The sequence below is a fragment of the Haliotis rufescens genome, unplaced genomic scaffold (genome assembly GCF_023055435.1).
Source record: "Haliotis rufescens isolate VD_foot unplaced genomic scaffold, xgHalRufe1.0.p SCAF_20, whole genome shotgun sequence".
Classification (NCBI taxonomy): Eukaryota; Metazoa; Mollusca; class Gastropoda; order Lepetellida; family Haliotidae; genus Haliotis; species Haliotis rufescens.
In genome coordinates, this window is record NW_025963891.1 from 17055678 (window position 1) to 17077756 (window position 22079).

General features: G+C 39.9%; 1 protein-coding gene across 10 annotated transcripts in view; it reads right to left on the reverse strand.

Annotated features, from left to right (window-relative positions):
* LOC124132609 (unconventional myosin-XV-like) overlaps positions 1–22079 on the reverse strand; it is a 162760-nt gene that overhangs the window by 126197 nt on the left and 14484 nt on the right. For 9 of the 10 annotated variants that reach the window (XM_048400885.1, XM_046496675.2, XM_046496634.2 and 6 more), the window contains exon 2: positions 12349–12491. The gene's annotated coding sequence lies outside the window, so the exon portion shown is untranslated. Of the gene's footprint in view, positions 1–12348; positions 12492–15736; positions 15892–22079 lie in introns of those variants that run through there. The other variant, XM_046496620.2, reaches the window with a different exon arrangement.

A 22079-nucleotide genomic window follows, 5' to 3' on the forward strand; every position in this document is an offset into this window, starting at 1 on the left:
TCTAGTTCACATTCATCAGTATTACTCGTTGGGTGAGGAGGTCCATCTGTTTCTACAGGAGTACTTTCCCTTCTAATTTCAGATGTTTGGGAAGGCTCAACTGTTTCTGGCTCCCCAAGTGCCTTGTTTTCTTCATATGTACTTACATTTGCTGCCATTCTGGTGGGGTTGACACTTCCAGGTTGTTTGGGCTTATTTATCTCCTGCAGTTCAGCTTCCCTGGCTTCACTCTCAATGGGGGCATGCTTGACTGTATTAAGTCTGACTATACCCTGTGACACAGTGTCTCTGGGTACCTCTTCATTGAGGGTTGTCTTTTGTCTGAGAATACCTTCTGGCGCAGTCTCTGTTGTACCAGGTTCGGTAAGTGCCTGGACAGTACCCTGTGGTTTTGTCTCCTTGGCTTGTCCTACCATGGAAGCATGTTCAGTACCTGCCTGGACAATACCCTGTGATTTTGTCTCCTTGGCTTGTCCTTCCATTGAAGCATGTTCAGCACCTGCCTGGACAATACCCTGTGCTTTAGTCTCCTTGGTTTGTCCTTCCATGGAAGAATGTCCAGTATCTGCCTTCAAGCTGACATGTTCCTCCAGCTGATCACATCTGATGTTATCTTCCTCCTGCTGGGTCCTGCGCGTGTGTTTCATGCTCTGAACAGAAATGACCTTGGACCTGTTCTCTTTCCCATCCCCCTTGTTCAGGTTGATGTCCTCCTCCTCCTTGTTCTCAGTTGGTTTCAGTCGTATCTGCTTCATGGTCCTCCCTAGGTCTAACCTGGCCACCATTGCCTTCTTGTCCTGCCCACTGAAATGTCTGGCACTGGCTTGATTCACCATATCATTCTGTTCCTCAGGAAGGAAACTGCCGGGAAACTGGCCTGCATTATCATGTTCTTTGAACCTAACTTTGTTCCCCTGCTCATGAGGAACTTTGGGTTTGGCTGGGATTACTGGTTTTGAAGTGTGTCGTTTTTTCACCCTTTTGCCATTGTTCTTTTTGTATTTCTTCATGACTTCATCACCTGACCAGTCCTGTTCCTGTGTGTCTTCTTCCTGTGATCCACTCATGTCACTGCCATCCTCCACAGAATAATAGGAATCTTCTGAATCTATCCTCACCAGGGGGATAACACCACACTGCTGCGACCGTCGCCCTGTTGACGTACTAGGCATAGGCTCCTCATCCTCAAACTTCACTTTCTGTTTGACTTTCCCAGGTGGTTTAACTAGGTCAGATTCATCCATATGACTGTAACTTCCAGACATTTTACTCTTTTCAGAGACATGCTTCTTAGCTTTTTTCTTTTTAGACTTCTTGGTAGAACTTGCAGCTTGGTTGATGTGGTCTTGGAGATTCAACATTGGAGGAACAAATTGCTCGCCGAGGCTGTTAATGGTATTCAGCCCGAACCCAAGGTCAGTCTGTGCTGGATACATGGGATGTCCACTCAGCAGGTGAGGGTTCGAACTCAGCTGGACATCAGTTGGCATAAGTAAAGGAGGATTGAAAGGGAAATGCAAGCTTGGAGCAAATTGTTGGTTCATTGACACCAAGGATGATAAGTTTCCACTGAGAAGTTGAAAATTAGTTCCTGGTTGCTCGGCCATCTCCAGGATTGGATCATGGAGTGGAGTCAGAAGACTATTGGTTCCTTGTCCAGGAAGTGTCATTATAGGAACATTATCAATGGGATACTGTGGCATACCTGACTGACCTAAAGCCAGGAAATGATCAATCTGATTTTGAACCACCATATCCATAATGTTGTCTTGTTGTCCATTCACCAGAATCATAGGATTCACTGACTGGGACAGGTTTGAAGACAGACTCACACTTTCAGTAGCATCACTATGTTGCGATATTACAACGTGGTCTGTGTGAGTCTCTGACATTGCATAGCTATCCTCTGACTGGTCACTGAAATGACCTGATTCGTTATCACTGAAAGATGATTCCGATTGGATGGATGTTTCCGACTCATCGTCAGCAGTAGCAGACGAAGACCACTCATAAGCTACTGGTGTATGGTGATCTGCAACGAGAGTTGTCTCCCCATCATATTCCACACTGCTCTCTGAGGTGAGGACTTTGCGCCGGGAAACCGTCACCACTCCAGACATTGTTGCAATAATGTACCAAGAACAGCTTAATATCACAATTATTCCATCAGCCGATGATCATTTCGAATCAGAAATTACAATAGTAACATGTCAATAGAAAGGCAGTACCTACATGATTTATGATTGCAACACAATCACAATTGTCCTCTAATCTCGAATTCCTCAACACTAACTCCATGAATTACTCTGATTCCTCTTCCCATTTTAACCTTTCATCCACCTTGATGCAAAGTTATTCAGTCAGTGCCAATTTCCTTGATGCAAAATGATTCATAGATTTACCAAGAAGCTTTTACAGTTTCTTGCTCCCAGCTACACTGAAGTATCTCCATGCAACCCTTGCATTTGCTGCCATGACCTGATCTTATCTCAGTGAAAAATGCTGCTGCAACTGAGAGCGTTTATAGACACTCCCGACCATATTTGGCTCCACCTGATTAAATGCATTGTATCACAACACCAAATCAAGAATCAATATCAAGATCAATAATAATATCAATAACACACTTCCTTCTAGGTAAAGCAGGGATTTCACAGTGATTAAGTTTATTAACAACACTTTATGAAATGTGATAAACCACACATGTGTTTTGTCTTAATCCTGGTGCTTAAACAAAGTTTCAAATAACTGATGGTTCCCAATGAAGACCAAGAAAATCTTTATCAGGTGTAGAACTGGTTTGGCAACTTTGTATAACAAGGTTGACTGGGAGAGTCAAATTAGGCATGGGGAAATAACAGTTTTATAGCCTGGCATTCATCATGACCATTCAAACGTCAACATGAAAGGTTTGGGATTAGTGATAGTTTAACTTGAAACAACTAAAGTACTTGACATGGCCGATTGATTAGCTCTTGTACAATGTGGCATTGTGCAGAGTCAAATTTCATTTGAAGCTTCTAAAAATAACACTAGTTATTTAGTGGTAATATATTTGAATGAGTGAGTGAGTATTGACGGACATCGTATCTCCATTACCCCAAGCTGGTGTTGTTTACCCAGAAGCCAGATTAATATATCAATGAAATATATAACTGTTTACACAACCTTTAGAACCTTTGTGACAAGAAGATAAAATAAAGAATGATATGTATCAACTAAAAGTATTAGCCAATAATGACCGAAACAACTCACATGGAACAAACGAGTGAGTGAGTGAGTGAGTGAGTGAGTGAGTGAGTGAGTGAGTGAGTGAGTGAGTGAGTGAGTGAGTGAGTGAGCAAGTGGCACTGGTATTAAGTTTCTAACCCATGTTGTATCAAATCCATACAGGGTTAATAATCCTGAAACCCATCTTGTGAATGAAACACTGAGCAATATGTGAGTGAGTGAGTATGGTTTTACACCTCTTTTAGCAATATTCCAGCAATATCACGACGGGGGACACCAGAAATGGGCTTCACACAATGTACCCATGTCGGGAATCGAACCCGGGTCTTTGACGTGACGATCGAACGCTTTAACCAACAGGCTACCTGACCACCCCGAGCAATATGAGACGAATATAAGATGAATGACATTATATAAGTGGACATACTGTGAGGGTTAAGAAAATACATTTATTATCTCATTCACTATGTGGAATCTTACAAAGCATGACTTGCCTCAAAGCTGTCTCAAAGCAAAAGAGTGAAGAACATCAGGAAATTGAGCTTGTGATAGTTGTACTTCCACTTAATCTTTATACACACCACAGTTTATTGATTTAGTTATAAAAAGTCAAAATAGAATTTTCATATATGTTGTTGTGAAATACAATATTTATCAGAAAAAAAATAAATTAATATTTCACTTGGTGTAATTTATTTTCAGTATGACTCAGTCACATTATGCTTTTTAGACTAATCTGTAAGAATTTTTTATTTGGCTTATCTTGAACCATAACATTTTTTATCTCATGCCTAGAACTGTTAAATTTCAGATTAACACCTGTAGCTGTGCCAATCATGATGAGATAAACATGTTATCTGACTAGATTAGACAAATGTATTTTTAAATCAAGAAACTATTTTGTAGCAGTCAGCTGTTACAGTGTCATGGCTATAATCATAAATCAGTGAGCTGGTGAGGTGAAATTGGGTTTAACGTCGCGCCCAAGATTATTGCACTTATATAGCGAGGTGCATGCACGTGTGTGTGTGTGTGGCTGCTTGTACTAGTCTGGACTGATGCCGATTTATAGTGCTAGCCCACTGAGATACCATACCGCAGTTTTAGCATGAATACCCCACTCAGACACAGTATACGGACTCCGAGCCGACCAGTCCTTGCTTTAACCCCTTAATGCGGAGCGCCAGACAGGGTAACAACAAGTACCATCTTTTAACTTCTTTCGGTATGACGCAGCCGGGGATCAAACCCCGGACCTTCCACTCTCTGGGCGGACGCTCTACCACTAAACCACGGAGGCGGTCATAAATCAGTAGTCATGTGGCCTGTGATGACACACTGACGTTGAGGCTCATTTAGAAGCGAAGGATTTGCATCCCATGTATATTGCTGTCACTGGTCCCTTTACCCGGAGCACTTGACTACTGAATGAGGTCCTCACGATCACCTCCACTCATTGCACGACCACTCCAGGACAGTGGTTGTCTTTGGACAATGTTCATTGTAAGAACACAGGTAGAATGTAATCTCGCGGGAGCTGTTCAGCTCATTAAACAACCAGAGTAATCAACTACACTGGTAAAATGGTAATCTTAATAGCCATTGACTGTCCAAACCCAATCTTTCACGCATGCCTTGTGTTGACTGAATGGAGTTTGCTGACAATTCACTTGGCAGAGGAAGTTAGTATTGAATCAGTGTTAATGTAGCAGCCAGCAATATCCCAGCTGGAGTGAGTGAGTGAGTGAGTGAGTGAGTGAGTGGGTTTTACACCGCTTTTAGCAATCTTCCAGCAATATCACAGCAGGGGGACACCAGAAACGGGCTTCACACATTGTACCCATGTCAGGAATCGAACCCGGGTCTTTGGAATGACGAGCGAATGTTTTAACCACTAGGCTACCCGACTGCCCCCCAACCTGAGATGGAACATTTGCAAGTCTAGCGAGCTGACAGACTTTCCGACCAGACATCACACTGTATAGAAATGTGAGTGAGTGAGTGAGTGAGTGAGTGAGTGAGTGAGTGAGTGAGTGAGTGAGTGGGTGGTAGGGTGAGTGAGTGAGTGGGTGGTAGGGTGAGTGAGTGAGTGAGTGAGTGAGTGAGTGAGTGAGTGAGTGAGTGAGTGAGTGAACTATTAGATGGTAATGATGTTCTGAGTATTAACAGAAAGGAAGGAAGCCCTTATGCTACATGACGTTTCCATTTGAGATGGTATGCCATACACAGAGTCAATTTCTGTTGATATCGCCGCTTGTTTCAATAACAGAATTTGATTGGATGGCTATATTTAGAGTCATGTCGATCGAATCAGACTAAAAAACGAAGCAATTGGTCCAGGGTATTTTGATAATTGAGAGAAAATATTCTGGAAAAGTGAGCATGCAGGAATCTTGTCTTTCACACAGACAATCTGGTATGAGATACAATTATAGACCAGTGTGGTTAAACACTGTGGCCATGTGTTGCTTCAGAGATATGTGGAACTAATGTCTTCACTGTTATTCCACACTCTATCTCCCACTTTCCAGGACTGAAACAGGCTAACAGTTAAATACAGCAGGAACTGGCTTCCGTTACTAATAACACATGTTCTTTCCACAACAATCCTGCCTCCCTACACATCAATAACTGCATTCAATGGTGGTGTTTTCACCTGACACAGGTATAGCAATCAACGCCATATAATCAATCCATTGCACATTACATGCAGGGATGTCATTGACATCCAGCGGAATTTGTTTGAATTGGTAATGTGTAAACATGAGATAAACATAAGGAAAAAAGACTACTGAATCTATAGATGGGAATTCTGAATAATGGCTGGTCATTAGGCAGGCTGTTGCGTGGGATTATCTGAATAGCTCATGGCTGGCCTTGGATAACCATTATGGGTGGAATTACTCGAACCGCCAATGATTAAACCAAACCTCCCCCCACAAAGATGAGGAATATGAACAGGAGACATGATCCAGAGTGAGTGAGTGAGTGAGTGAGTGAGTGAGTGAGTGAGTGAGTGAGTGAGTGAGTGAGTGAGTGAGTGAGTGAGTGAGTGAGTGAGTGAGTGAGTTTGGTTTTACGCCGCTTTTAGCAATATTTCATCGTGGGGACAACAGAAATGGGCTTCTCACATTGTACCCATGTGGGGAATCGAACCCAGGTCTTCGGGGTGATGAGCGAATGTTTTAGCCTAGTTCAGTGGTGAGTGAGTGAGTGAGTGAGTGCAAAACGTTTTGTTATTAATATTTCAGCTGGAGAGAGTGAGTGAATAAGTAAGGACTGTACAGTGTTTCAGTTATCAAAGCATGCCACCTTAATGTTTGAGAAATGTGTATAGTGACGCAGATCACATAAGTTTACAACCTTGGTGAAACCGACAAACACAGGTATGGTACTGACAGACCAAGAATCAGAGCAAATCCGGGATTCAAACTTACAAAAAGCACATCCTGGCAAGGTTAAGGGATGCAACTCTGCATGGCAAGTAGGACAATATGGACAACTGTGTTCCATGAGAGTCACACAGAATTGTTAGTTTGAAACATTGGGGATTCAAACTCCATTCAAAGGGTGAACATGGTGAAGGCACTGACCACTAGGCTACATAAGGAAATACACTGCTGGTAGCATGGGCAGAAATATAGCATCCAGGATAGTCTGTCTTACAGACCCTGATACAAATATATATCAAATACAGCCCACGCAAGTCTATAATGTTTGGCAAGTCTAGATTACTGCAGTATCAGGAATGAAGAGTCTCTGGGCTCCCTTTCATCATATTTTTATTAAGATAATTGAACAACTGTTTTTTTCTGTACAATATGTTCATTTCAGAGACTAGATGTTAGTCTACATCCAGGATTACGTCTTACAAATCGGATAATGATGCAATACCAATTGATTTGAACAGCGCCTAACTTCAAACTTGAACAGCTGCTCAGCAGCGCTTGAAATATGATTTTACAGCATAATATCTCTAGGTTTCAAAACTAATTTAGCTGTTAAGAATGTGTTCAAATCCATATATTTTTCACTACCTTGTACAATCCATAGATCTGACAGACAAACATTTTTGGTGTATTTATTGTTGTACGAAGCATTTGCAGAATGTATATTTTAAAGTGATGTGTCATATTAATCTTCAGATAATGTTTTCTGGCAACTGATCAGTACATTTTTCCTACGGTACACTTTTTCATAAATAAGCAATTTATTCAACCATAAATATTTACAATGATTTCAGGATACTGACAAAGTCTCTGAATACAAATCAGTATCATCATCATTTAAAAGTTTGTCTAAATTCTCAATAAAGTATTTTACCTTGACTGTTGGATCACTACAGAAACGTTAAGCATATAAATATGCATTCAACAAAACCTTACATATAAGTATTGTATGGAAGATAAGTTGTTGTCATGGACTTCTGCCTTTAAGGTATCAGCTGTCGTGGGCCAGTGTAATAAACACAACCAGTGATTTAAGACCAACACTATATGCAAATATGCAGGAATGTGACGTGAACAGAGTTGAATATCTAAGTCAACACACCATGCCTACCTTTGAACAGTGGCATGAAACACTGACTGACTGAGACACTGATTTGTAACAGGAGCTGTCAACATTGTTTAAATGCACTGAACTCACATCCCCGACGATCTGGGGACACTGTGGGGGGTTTGCTTGCACGTGTCGTACACTCATTTATCACCACAGAGTCCGCTGTGGTGATTTGAGGTTAGATGGGGTTTAACTTCACGTTCAAGATTAATGCACGTTCAGTAAACTACGTTTATAACGAACACGCTTATAACGATCTGACAGATATAAAATTATAATGAACTGTTCTTGATCCCGCCCATTTCCTGTATATATGCTGGATATATGCTTATAATGAACTACGGTTATAACGAACTAAATTAGTGGTCCCTTTGAGTTTGTTATAACCATAGTTTTCTGTATAAAGCAATGTACATGCACGTGTGTGTGTGTGGCTGCTTGTACTAGTCTCGATTTTATATGCTAGCCCACTGAGATACCATGCCGCAGTTTAGCATGGATACCCCACTAAGACACATTATACTGACTCAGAGCTGACCAGTACTTGCTTCATCCCCTTAATGCCGAGCACCAGGCAAGGTAACAACAAATACCATCTTTTAACATCTGGTATGATGCGGCCTGGTTTCAAAACCCCGACCTTCCACTCTCTGGACAGATGTTCCACTACCGCATGGAATCAGTCAAGAGTCAGATACATCTTTTTCCAGTCTTACAAATATTCTCAGTCAAGGTGCCAAGGCACAGCAGACAAACATATGAACAACAAAATGTCCAAAAAGTCTAAAATAGAATCACAACAAAAATACAAACAAACAGAATTTTAAAATTAAGCCAATAACACATTTTAATTCATTTTGTTTATGTTTGCAATATATAGGGCATGTTATCTGTAAAACCCAAACAAAGTTGTCTGGTATAACCTAATGTCAACACAGAAAGGGTATCCCATCAACAATCAACAATATTGTGAGCACCTGTTCCGGCACCCCTTGAGCACCTCCCCTTGCCCTGCAGACAGGCAGAGCCATGGTGATGTAGATGAGAAGATGAGAGACCCTTCAACCCCTAGTGCCACTTCACACCTATGTGTGGCTTACATACATTAAGATACATGAGTAAATGTCCATATATTTACATACATAGGTATATTTGCTACAGGAGTAAACTTACATTTAGTCAGTGGGTTGTGAAAAGATAAATTTGCATGGAAAAAACACTACTTGGAACAGCAAGGATATGAGTGGAGCTTGGAAGACGGGGGGGGCGCAAGGTTGGGAGACATGGCAGACGTAAGGTTGGGTGACATGGCAGACGTAAGGTTGGGAGACATGGCAGACGTAAGGTTGGGAGACATGGCAGACATAAGGTTGGGAGAAGGTTGGGGTGGTAAAAGTCACAGTGACAACATTGTGTCTTGAAAGACAATAATCTCTATGTAATAATCACTCTGTATGGTCGGGGGTGGTAGAAGCCACAGTGACAACATTGTGTCTTGAAAGATAATAATCTCTATGTAATAATCTCTCTGTATGGTCGGGGGTGGTAAAAGCCACAGTGACAACGTTGTGTCTTGAAAGACAATCATCTCTATGTAATAATCTCTCTGTATGGTTGGGGGTGGTAAAAGCCACAGTGACAACATTGTGTCTTGAAAGATAATAATCTCTATGTAATAATCTCTCTGTATGGTCGGGGGTGGTAAAAGCCACAGTGACAACATTGTGTCTTGAAAGACAATAATCTCTATGTAATAATCTCTCTTTATGGTCGGGGGTGGTAAAAGCCACAGTGACAACATTGTGTCTTGAAAGACAACAATCTCTATGTAATAATCTCTCTGTATGGTCAGGTGTGGTAAAAGGCACAGTGACAACATTGTGTCTTGAAAGTGAGTGAGTGAATGAGGTTTTACGCCGCTTTTAGCAACATAACAGCAATATCAGGGCGGGGGACACCAGAAAAATGGGCTTCACACATTGTACCCATGTCGGGAATCGAACCCGGGTCTTCGGCGTGACGAGCGAACGCTTTAACCACTAGGCTACCCGATCGCCCTGTGTCTTGAAAGACAATCATCTCTATGTAATAATCTCTCTGTATGGTCGGGGGTGGTAAAAGCCACAGTGACAACATTGTGTCTTGAAAGACAATAATCTCTATGTAATAATCTCTCTGTATGGTCAGGGGTGGTAAAAGCCACAGTGACAACATTGTGTCTTGAAAGACAATAATCTCTATGTAATAATCTCTCTGTATGGTTGGGGGTGGTAAAAGCCACAGTGACAAAATTGTGTCTTGAAAGACAATAATCTCTATGTAATAATCTCTCTGTATGGTCGGGGGTGGTAAAAGCCACAGTGACAACATTGTGTCTTGAAAGACAATAATCTCTATGTAATAATCTCTCTGTATGGTTGGGGGTGGTAAAAGCCAAAGTGACAACATTGTGTCTTGAAAGACAATCATCTCTATGTAATAATCACTCTGTATGGTCGGGGGTGGTAAAAGCCACAGTGACAACATTGTGTCTTGAAAGACAATAATCTCTATGTAATAATCTCTCTTTATGGTCGGGGGTTGTAAAAGCCACAGTGACAACATTGTGTCTTGAAAGACAACAATCTCTATGTAATAATCACTCTGTATGGTCGGGGGGTGGTAAAAGTCACAGTGACAACATTGTGTCTTGAAAGACAATAATCTCTATGTAATAATCTCTCTGTATGGTCGGGGGTGGTAAAAGCCACAGTGACAACATTGTGTCTTGAAAGATAATAATCTCTATGTAATAATCTCTCTGTATGGTCAGGTGTGGTAAAAGGCACAGTGACAACATTGTGTCTTGAAAGTGAGTGAGTGAATGAGGTTTTACGCCGCTTTTAGCAATATTACAGCAATATCAGGGCGGGGGCCACCAGAAAAATGGGCTTCACACATTGTACCCATGTCGGGAATCGAACCCGGGTCTTTGGCGTGACGAGCGAACGCTTTAACCACTAGGCTACCCGACCGCCCTGTGTCTTGAAAGACAATCATCTCTATGTAATAATCTCTCTGTATGGTTTGGGGTGGTAAAAGCCACAGTGACAACATTGTGTCTTGAAAGACAATAATCTCTATGTAATAATCTCTCTGTATGGTCAAGGGTGGTAAAAGCCACAGTGACAACATTGTGTCTTGAAAGACAATAATCTCTATGTAATAATCTCTCTGTATGGTTGGGGGTGGTAAAAGCCACAGTGACAACATTGTGTCTTGAAAGACAACAATCTCTATGTAATAATCACTCTGTATGGTCGGGGGTGGTAAAAGTCACAGTGACAACATTGTGTCTTGAAAGACAATAATCTCTATGTAATAATCTCTCTGTATGGTCGGGGGTGGTAAAAGCCACAGTGACAACATTGTGTCTTGAAAGACAATAATCTCTATGTAATAATCTCTCTGTATGGTTGGGGGTGGTAAAAGCCACAGTGACAACATTGTGTCTTGAAAGACAACAATCTCTATGTAATAATCTCTCTGTATGGTCGGGGGTGGTAAAAGGCACAGTGACAACATTGTGTCTTGAAAGTGAGGTGAGGTGAAATTAGGTTTAACGTCGCGTCCAAGATTATTGCACTTATACAGCGACATGCATGCATGTGTGTGTGTGTGTGTGTGTGTGTGTGTGTGTGTGTGTGTGTGTGTGTGTGTGTGTGTGTGTGTGTGTGTGTGTGTGTGTGTGTGTGTGTGTGTGTCACTGCTTGTACTAGTCCGGACTGATGCCGATTTATAGTGCTAGCACACTGAGATACCATGCCGCAGTTTAACATGAATACCCCACTCAGACACAGTATACTGACTCCGAGCTGACAAGTCCTTGTTTTAGCCCCTCAATGCCGAGTGCCAGACAGGGTAACAACAAGTACCATCTTTTAACGTCTTTTGGTATGACGCGGCTGGGGATCGAAACCCGGACCTTCCGCTCTCCGGGCGGATGCTCTACCACTAGACCACTGAGGCGGTCTATGTCTTGAAAGACAACAATCTCTATGTAATAATCTCTCTGTACGGTCGGGGTTGGTAAAAGGCACAGTGACAACATTGTCAGGGTTGGTAAAAGGCACAGTGACAACATGGTGTCCTGAGGATGATAATGCAGATTATCTTGCTACTCTATGAATCATCACAGCCCCTGCCTGCAGATAACACTATTGAACCTGTAGTCAGAGTAGCCCCATCATTAAGTCCACCCATACCAATAGCACAGATACAGGTGATGATGTGACAATTCCAACAATGTCATGTCAACTCTAAAAATAACACAACTGCCCAAAAAAAAAACCATTAAATGAAAAAAAAAGTAAGTTTGTTGTTTAATGCTGCACTGAACATTATTCCAGCTATGACAATAACAAAAGCATAAACGATTAATCAAAAATAATAAAAATTACAATGTCAATGTCCGAAATGTTTAAATATACAAATACATATTGAAAAGAGCAATGCACAAAGAGAATTTAATAAAAGTATAATTCTTTCAAAAGAAACGTAAATGTAACGTGTTCTCACCTGTGATGTTTTGTTGTGTTATCTACCAAGTATAAAGTCAGTCTCGACTACCAGCATCATCTTGTTATTCCAGGTATCCCATGGTCCATCTGGTATCCTGCTTGTTATGTCATTGCGCTGTTCTCCGTGTACTGTATATATATCTGAAATATACACAGCCAGATGTCAATACCCATTCAACTGTGACTGCCTCCCATGATGATTGTTAATGGTCACGCTCAGCTGGATGTATTTGACAAGTTATTATCGTCCTATCTCCCCGTGGAATGCGCCCAAGGGAGGCAATCAACTTTTTCTCACAATGCAAGGATTATCATCAGTTCATAACAATTTTGTTTCTGAACAGAAGGTATTATACAATGCCACAATGATGAAGTATCAAACAGGTCTGTCAACAATGAACTTCATGTGCGCAACAATGCAGGTTTGTGATGCTTGACTTCATTGTGTACCAGTTCTAGTGAATAAATATAAACACTTTCATCTCCAGTGAATTATGCACACTCACACAAACCTACACAAATATACTTTATGTGTTGTTTTGTTAATATCATCATAATAATATTGGTTTTTGTGCCAACCACAATAATGTTGAATGATATAAACAACTTTCCTATAAACTATCATTATAATATTGGATTTGGGCCAACCACAACAATGTTGAATGATATAAACAACTTTCCTATAAACTATCATTATAATATTGGATTTGGGCCATCCACAACAATGTTGAATGATATAAACAACTTTCCTATAAACTATCATTATAATATTGGATTTGGGCCAACCACAACAATGTTGAATGATATAAACAACTTTCCTATAAACTATCATTATAATATTGGATTTGGGCCAACCACAACAGTGTTGAATGATATAAACAACTTTCCTATAAACTATCATTATAATATTGGATTTGGGCCAACCACAACAATGTTGAATGATATAAACAACTTTCCTATAAACTATCATTATAATATTGGATTTGGGCCAAACACAACAGTGTTGAATGATATAAACAACTTTCCTATAAACTATCATTATAATATTGGATTTGGGCCAACCACAACAATGTTGAATGATATAAACAACTTTCCTATAAACTATCATTATAATATTGGATTTGGGCCAACCACAACAATGTTGAATGATATAAACAACTTTCCTATAAACTATCATTATAATATTGGATTTGGGCCAACCACAACAATGTTGAATGATATAAACAACTTTCCTATAAACTATCATTATAATATTGGATTTGGGCCAACCACAACAATGTTGAATGATATAAACAACTTTCCTATCAACACTATCATCATAAAAAAATAAGATTAAGTGCCACCCGCAACAATGTTGAATATATGAACAACCTTCTATCAACATTAACTTCTAAACACAAATGGTACAAAAAGGATCATATTGTAAAACACTCTTGAAACAAATGTATTCAAAAATGTTTTATAAGATGTGCAGCATGTCAAAAGATTTAATACCTATGAAACTATGTATGATCAAATTTGAAATACATTAATACCTATGAAACTATGTATGATCAAATTTGAAATACATTAATACCTATGAAACTATGTATGATCAAATTTGAAATACATTAATACCTATGAAACTATGTATGATCAAATTTGAAATACATCACTTTGATCCATACATCCTTGTAACCATGTCTCCTGTCTACTCCTGTACAGTTTACCTTCAGAACACAGCCACCAGGTAATGGATGGTCACATACACGCAATAGTCCTCATTCCATGAATTATTAATCCCTTGATATGATTACATTCTCATAAATAACACAGTGGTCTGGAGGAGGGGACGGAACACAACAAGAAACCGGTATTAACACAAGCCATTGATCACCTTGTTTGGTCTTCTGTCAACGGGACCAAGACAGTGAAGCCTTTGTCTCCAGTCTCAATATTTGATGTTTCTCCGATACTTAGCTGTGTTTAGATATTGAATGATACAGAAAAAAGACAAACAAAATGATTTCAGCAAAACAATACATGATTTGAGGTGGGCCTGTGGATGGTTGTGTTGTATGTGATTGGTGTGTCGTGACCTTAAACAGGGGTCCAGGCAAGGTTCACCCACACAAACCTTGATATATTGTCCTTATCATGGGGGGACAAGTGGCATCCAAAAATATCTTTTTTAAGATTGTGGAAAAACATTACAACAAGAAGAAAAAGTTAATAGCACTTCATAATTATCATCACAAATGGACATAAGTAGGGGGTATTAATAATTTATGCTACCCAATTCTTTCATATTACTATCGTAATCGGTCATGGCATGACAGACTATAATAATATGCAAGAATCAGTAGTTCTATAAATTCTCTTCAGTAGTAAAGTTATCAACACTATTTATGTGATGCTTACGTTATATGAATTTCGAAAACTGAAATGATGCTGAGAAATAATTCTTAATAAATTCTGAACTGACATAGTATGAGCCTGACAAAAGTAAGAAATATTCTCCCATCTTCCCACAGAGGGATGAAACAATGAATCAACCATTAATCCTGACACAGAGAAACAGCTCCCTCTTTCGTTCAAATTACTATCCTCACTGCGGCACAAGCCTATGAGGAACAAGACACACGTTTCTCCAAACACCTTACATCCCTGTACATATCTCCAGCAGGCTAATCAGGTATATCTGGGTTTCCTATAGCCTGGCGTACAACAGTCATTATCATACCTCCATGTCAGAAGGAAGAGATCTAATGTTTCACATGATCTTGATAAAATACCATGTATCTTGACAGGGAGGAAAATAAATTCTGAGAGGGAAAATAAATCCCTTATACCCCACCATGAAGAACACAGGCTGCACATTGATTTCTGACCAGGAGATTTAATCCCTTATACCCTGCTTTAAAGCAAAAAGCCACACGCTTTTACCGAGTCACTGAAAATCATGTGATATAGCACAAGTTAACCTAAGCTCAACCAAACAGCTGTTTTCTGTCTATTTTGAATTTGTCTTATTTCTTTCACAATGGCAGATAAAACATGTCAGTAAGATAAATTTGTTGTAGCAGTATCACTCGGGGCATGTGGGGTTTTATGCGTCCTGCATGAGGTTTAATACCACTCGGTTTGTGGTATAAAACTTAACGAGGAAAGCATAAAACCACTTGTACCCCTTGTGATACTGCTACTTCTTATAGAATCACATAAGTCCATTATTTGTGGACTAAAATGTCAGTATTGTACATCAAAGTTGCAGCCATTCATTGATGATGAGGGGTGGTGGGGTAGCCTTGGTTTTGATTCCCACATAGGTAAGACGTGAAAGGCTTATTTCTGGAATCGCCTACCGTGATATTGCTGGAATAAAACCTGGCACAAAACATACTCACTCACTCACTGACGATGAGAAACCAACAACACAAATGACAAGATCCGGAAACCCAGTCACACAATCCTGTCAAAACTGTTCCTGTATCCTGACAACTTCCACCAAGTGATGAGAAGGGCCACAGAGACTACTTCCAGACATCAACACAGCCCTACACAAGCACCTGCCTCCAGTGTGGCTCAGCAATCTGAACAGCGTCATGCACAGGACCAATCCCTCAGGCCACTGCAGGACAACATCACATAATTTCACCTAATGTCCTCGCAAGCAGGTGAATCAACGGCCAGAGGCCACAAACGTGTGATCTATACTCGTTTATTACTGATAGAACACCTCAATTTACGACTAACATCTTATCAGCACACCTAATGGCAATCTGTGGCCCTCAATACTTAGGGACAGAGACATCTTGATCTGAGCTGGTGCTCTACAGGTGAAGCATCCTGAACGAGGACACAATGTATGTCACGAGGAGATGTGATATATACTTACTGCTGTTATCATGGATTTCATTCTGCTTACTCTGAAGCTATGCTGGAAACCGTGTAAACAAAGTGGAATGGTAGCATACCAGGGTGAAGTGGACCGATGGCTATGCATTTTATGGGTGTGACATCATATTGATACTTTATGAAGTTGGAAAATGGCAGGGAGGGTCACCATGCCGTCACAGAGTGAACAGAAACTCACTTTAGAAGGCTGGGGGCACGGGTGGCCCAGTCGTCTAAGGCGTCGCGATTTCGCTGTGAAGAGTTGCATCCCTTGGGCACACCAGAAACCTATGATTGTGGGTTCGAATCCCAGTTCGCCCTGATTATGTTTCTAGGTGTGTCAGCACCATACCCGTGCTCGTGGGTTTCACCGAAGTGGTAAACATCTGAGACCTTCGGGCTTTTCTCCCACATTAAGCTGACACGCCGTGATATAACTGGAATACTGTTAAAAGCGGCGTTAAACCCAACTCACTCACTATAGAAGGCAGGCTTTGTGTGACATGCAAGGTGTCTTCCAAGGGTGGGGAGCTCCCTGCCTTTATCTACTAGTACAGTGTGGAAAGTAAAACGTTGAAAATTTAACAGGTTATTTCAACATTAATGAAATGATTCAATCAAACTGATTAAATGCCTACATCATTTTTAATAATAAATAAAAGTGTTTTCAATAATCATAAGAAATTAAAATGCAGAATCCAGTCCATTGAACAATATCATAAGCATGTGTTTTTGAATCACTATAAATTAGTGATGATATCAGGGGTTCACAAACTGGTGAGCATATCCTGCCCTTCAGGTGGAACCCATCAAAAACACATGCAAAGGCAAGTAAATTTTTCACATGAAAAAACATGGGAACATATGGAACAAGTCAAAATAGGGAATTGCATCATACATAAATGTTGTCACTGATGTGTCAAATTTGAAAATGTTCTCCACATGTCTACCATATAACGTTTTAAAGCAACTGCACATGTTATTTTTCAAACAGTGACTGTGGCTGTTTTCAGTTCACATGTACTCACAAACATGGAATACACTGCAATTTGTGTCAGCCATATTAACTATATAGGCATGAGTATGATGTAATGCATGACTACAGAAATAATAGCCTACGCTTCATGTTGCTGCTGCACCCAAGTGTCATGTAGCATGTCTGTGTCGGATGCGAGACGAGGATGCACAGCAGCTCAGGCATGAAATAACATCTTTCAGATGGTAATGTCCCTGTTAGACACTATTTACTGTATGCATCAGGGCTTCATTTCCAATTAGTTAAAAATAATGTAAACATATGTTAGAATGGAATGTAGACTGTTTAATTGATACACTGTTGCCATGTTTGTTTGTTTGTTGTTTAATGCCCCACTCAGCAATATTACAGCTATATGATGTTGATCTGTGAATACTCGAGTCTGGACCAGACAATCCAGTGATTGACATCATGAGCACCAATCCATGCAATTGGGATACAATGACATGTATCAATCAAGTCAGCAAGTCTGACCACCCGATCCCGTTAGTCACCTCTTACGACAAGCATAGTCGCCATTGTTGCCATGTAATTGTTTATATTACATGTTGTTTCACATGCTATATTTAGGAGATAAACATTACATATTTTCAGATTTTGAGGTTTTATTGAAAATTTGATGCCTGGTGGTTTAAATTTATAACCACATATAAATACAACATATAGGAAATAATTTCATTCAAAATGCGGGTCATGTACATAAAGAGGGTTGTTTGTGAAAAAGTTAGTCAAAATAAGAAAGTTTATGTTGACATTTCATGTTGAGAGAGGTGTATTTCTTTCAAAATGATCTCCGACATCAACTTGCTGTCAAAGTGAAAATATCTTCACATAATTACTACTTGAGAAAAGTATTTGATAATATCTAAAGTCGTACCTTCATGTCACCGATCAGTGGCTAGCCCCAGATGTTTGCTTCAATGATAGACTTGTAATGATTCATAAGATATCAAAAGACACTCTGGTGCAACTCTCATTTACATAACACGTTGTTGAACATGACATTTTACTACAACTAGGACACTCCTTTCAACACCTCTACATTGTAACACTGAGCAGTGCCGAAGACCACATAAAGGAGACATGGTATTAATGGGTGTCGTCGTATCTGGTTGCTTGGAAAAACACATTTTTATTCTCTGTCAATGATTGTTGTTAGGGTATCATTCTTTATGTTCCTTATCCCCACAGAGGCGCCCCTATCCACATTCCATTAATCTGCACAATCATTCATATCAGAGAGTTTCCTGGTTAGGGTGAGGTGAGGTGAATTGGGTTTAACGTCGCGCCCAAGATTATTGCACTTATATAGCGACGTGCATGCACGTGTGTGTGTGGCTGCTTGTACTAGTCTGGACTGATGCTGATTTATAGTGCTAGCACCCTGAGATACCATGCCGCAGTTAAACATGAATACCCCACTCAGACACAGTATACTGACTCCGAGCCGACCAGTCCTTGTTTTCGCCCTTTAATGCCGAGCGCCAGACAGGGTAACAACAAGTACCATCTTTTAACGTCTTTTGGTATGACACGGCCGGGGATCGAACCCCGGATCTTCTGCTCTCCGGGCAGACACTCTACCACTAGACCACAGAAGCCATGTATGACCGACTATCAAATAAAGATAAACGTTGTTATTTTAGAAAATACAGTTTAGTTATAGTACAAGTTATGATGTTATATTAGATGTTATCATACAGTAATGTCAATCCAATAATAATAGCCGTTAAAGCAAATAAACGTTAGGGAGGAATCATGCATAATTCTGGAGGGGTGCACTCGGAATTTATGTAAACGATGAAATCTTGTCATGTGACTGTTTGCAGACAATATTCTTTTCCTCTGAAAGGAGATGAACTATTTTTATATATTTTCACAACACATTTTTTCAGTACAACCAGCATACAAATATATCTATTTTGTGAGTATAAACCTTGAGACAAAATAATTTCCCCCAGTATTTTCAGGATCAAAATATTCTTTAAACAAGTCCACATATTCTGTATTTACCAGTTTGTCTTTTAACACATCCATCTTGCATATTTATTTCTATTAGTTTGGAAATTCCACCTGTGATATACGACACACTGCATATAGGCTTTGAGTCATAAAAGAGTGATTTAAAAGCACTAACAATGTTTAACCAGATAAAAACCTACTAGACCAAGCGGTACTCTGCCGTGATCAAGGAGCATTGCCTATTGTATCACACACACAAGTACAGCCGGATCACTAGGTACATTGAACGAGAGACAGCATACATTGAGTACATTCAACCAGAATCAGGAAATTCTCGATTATTAATTAACGAAAATAGCTGCATGTGTCCTTATACTTATATTCCAGCAAAAAGGAATATTACTTATCATGCTTATAGCAACGACAAAAATTGTAAAGTGTGTTTTTCCAGAAATCTCCATTTTGCTTGCGATAAGCATCTCCATTGACTTTTGATCACATGGTTACAATCCGAATAAGGGTTGGCAGTCATGATAAATGCAATTGAGAGAGTAATTGCATCCAAACATTAGTACTAATTAAGTAACCTGAGATGGAGTGAGTGAGTTTTACGTCGCTTTTAGCAATATCCCAGCAATATCACGGCGGGGGACACACATTGTACCCATGTCGGGAATCGAACCTGGGTCTTTGGAATGACGAGCGAACGCTTTAATCACTAGGCTACCGGACTGCCCCCAACCTGAGATTGAACGTTTGCAAGTCTAGCGAGCTGACAGACTTTCTACATTGTTCCCTTTAGAGCCCGACCAGACATCACACTGTATAGAAATATGAAGGAGTAAGTCTACGCCCTTGTCTGCTCCACGCCCATGACAATCCCTGCTGTCAGACTGGATGTGAATGTCCAAGACAGTCTTGTGAACAGGTTGTGTGACGTGTGATCACCCATGTGTGACAACATCACACACACTTCAAACTGCCTTTGAAGACCTGTCCAGTGTCCTGGACACAGTGGTCAGACAAGAGCGATCACAGGCCACTCAGGAAATCTCGCCACCCTTGCTTGGTAAATGTTTAAATAACATTGATCAAGTGAGTGTGATTGGATGCTGGCTCTAGCAGTAGTCCAGCAAGATAACAGAAGCTGACGTCAGAACTGGGGTATGTGAGAATCACCCACACGCTCAAGTAAAACATCTTTCATCACTATTATCCTGGAGAGGGTTTGTATATAAGCAATAACTATAATGACTTCTTTTTTTTTTAAATATTTTTTTTTTATCTGCTATAGAGGAAATCTAGGATTGCAGCAACAATTTATCATGCATTCTTACGGGGGAATGACTCCTCATTATAAGAAACTGATAACATCATTTTAATCGAAAAAAACCAACTCCAATAATTTACATCCATCATATGGGAAGACTCCACATGTGAGAAATAATCAAACAAAAACTGCACATTACATGTATCAATTAAAAATTAAAATTAAGCGGCAAATCCTTTCCATAATCAAAAGTAATCTCTGGTACCGGTAAAAGCAGAGACTCTTATACAAATTGGACAATATCACAAGCATGTGTTTATGAATCATTATCAAATACTGATGACGCCAGGTGTTCATGAAAATGTGAACGTATCCTGTACCACCAGTGGCACCATCACAAACACATGCAAAGGCAAGTCAAATTTCCATCTGAAAAACACACGGGAAAACAAGGATTTGAATCAAACATCATTTTAATCACTGATGTCTCGAATTCGAAAAGGTCCTCCACAGGTCAATTCAATCAATCATTAAATAAGTTTAAGGAGACACTCAAATGAAGACTATGCCTAGTACTAATCCCTGTGTGTCTGTGTGACTTATCGCTACAGTCTTCAGTATATTTCGACACTCGGCACACATTCATGTATCCTGTGCTTCTACCACAACATATCACTCATTCCAGCTCCTTCAGAGACAGTAACACTTTTGTCATGTTTTGTGAGACAGATTTCTCAACTCAGTGCACGACCTGTCAGGTTTAATTCCGTATCACAGCTGAACAATGTATCTACCTGACCTAATAATCCCAATCATGCATATATGGATCACAAATCAATATCATTAAAAGGTAAATCAGTCAATTTCACTTCAGTCTTTCAAAGACTAATGATCATGGTTAGATAGTCCCTAAGCTGAGTCGGATCTCTGAACATTCTGTTATGGCTGCCAACATTGTGAGTATTGTCCGTCACAATGCAGCCACACAAGGCCATACTGTGCTAGTTTTCCTGTTAACATACTGACCCACTCAATCTAGTCAGATGTTGCAAACAAACCTAAATGACATATATTTGATACATGTACTTATTAGTTTCTAGCCTGTATACAAAATTGTTTATTATTATTTTAAATAAAAATTGTAAAAACTAAAATAACACCATACTGGAATATATTGCTCCTGGTAAAATAATAGCTTTCGATTTTATTTCTTCCAATCATTGCATTGAAATACTTTTCAGTTACCTTATTTGGTATCTGATTTATAACCGAATCACTTGTCAATCTGCAAGAAAGAAAATGCATAGATCTGAGTGTTATTTCTGGCTTCGTTTCTGAGACTGCCTAGCATACGTTTGGTTGGTTGGTTTGTTGATTAACGCCACACTCCAATATTCCGGCTATATGATGGCAGTCTGTAAATAATCAAGTCTGAACCAGACAATCCAGTGATTGATATCATGAGCATCGATCCACGCAATTGGGATCAATGACATGTTTCAACCAAGTCAGCGAGCCTGACCACCTGATCCTGTTAGTCGCCTCTTACGACAAGCATAGTCGCCATTTACGGCAAGCTGAAGAC